Source organism: Camellia sinensis, chromosome 12 (assembly GCF_055761805.1).
Source record: "Camellia sinensis isolate YWXY chromosome 12, ASM5576180v1, whole genome shotgun sequence".
Taxonomy (NCBI): Eukaryota; Viridiplantae; Streptophyta; class Magnoliopsida; order Ericales; family Theaceae; genus Camellia; species Camellia sinensis.
Genome location: NC_138972.1, coordinates 134047718 through 134048643, shown reverse-complemented (window position 1 = coordinate 134048643; position 926 = coordinate 134047718). Strand labels below are relative to the sequence as shown.

The following is a 926-nucleotide window of genomic DNA, read 5'->3' as shown; positions in this document are numbered from 1 at the left end:
ATATATATGTGTGTGTGTGTGTGTGTTTAGGGTTATTTGAGTCTTATTTTCGGCCTCTCTCTCACTCACACTAAATTCTCTTCTCTCAGCCTCTTTTCTTCTGTCTCTGTGCTGTAGGTGCTCCTCACAACATCGGTGACGACTCCTCTGCTGTCTTCTTCTTCCTTCTCTCATCACCGTTGATATCCTTCATTCTCCGTTGTCTTCGGCGAGAGAGAGTTGTTAGGGTTTCTAATCTCGCCGATCTCCCTCCTAAAGAACATCACAGCGACTCCGACGGCTTTCCTTTCGTTGCCGTCAACATCGTTGTTTTCGATCATTGAGCTAGCGGCCTCGCTGCCGATACCATCTATTTGATTTCTCTTTTTAAGTCGTACTTCTTAGATCTTACCATCTCTCTGATTTCTCTTTTTTTGATTTATTGCAGATCTTACAAGTTGATTATGAGGATTGGATCATGGAGATGGAAGGAGAGAGAGAAAATGAAGGTTGGCTAGTGAGAGATCTCATATCTGTGTTGATCTGTCGTGTATGATGCTGTTGGTCTTTATTTTTTGTGTTGTGTTGATCTTCGTTTCTCCATCTGTCTTCATTTTTTTTGGGGTAGTTGATTTGTTATATATGATGTTGTTTATGATTTTGTTGATATGCCATGTAAGTTGTACGGGGAGCAAATATTCCGGCAAGCCCGTACTCCTTCCTTCCAAGCTCCGTTTCTGTCCGATCACCTGCGAGCACAATAGCGGTGAGCTACCCGGCGGTGTGTGGCCGGAAAACCCCTCCGACGATCAAGTTAGAACACACACAGGGGATAGATAGAGAGAAGGGAGAGTGTTTAGTGTTTAGTGTATGTCTCACCAAATGTTCATCTGTCCACGTATGGGGGGCGCAGACGTGTTTATATACCTTCTGCGCCCCAAATCTAC

The 926-nt window shown here is 44.2% G+C and overlaps 1 long non-coding RNA gene across 1 annotated transcript; it reads left to right on the top strand.

Annotated features, from left to right (window-relative positions):
- Positions 1–646, top strand: LOC114269320 (uncharacterized). Its single transcript, XR_003631561.2, has 2 exons — positions 1–305; positions 428–646. It is a non-coding gene; the product is annotated as an uncharacterized LOC114269320 (long non-coding RNA).
- Positions 647–926: the final 280 nt, after the last annotated feature.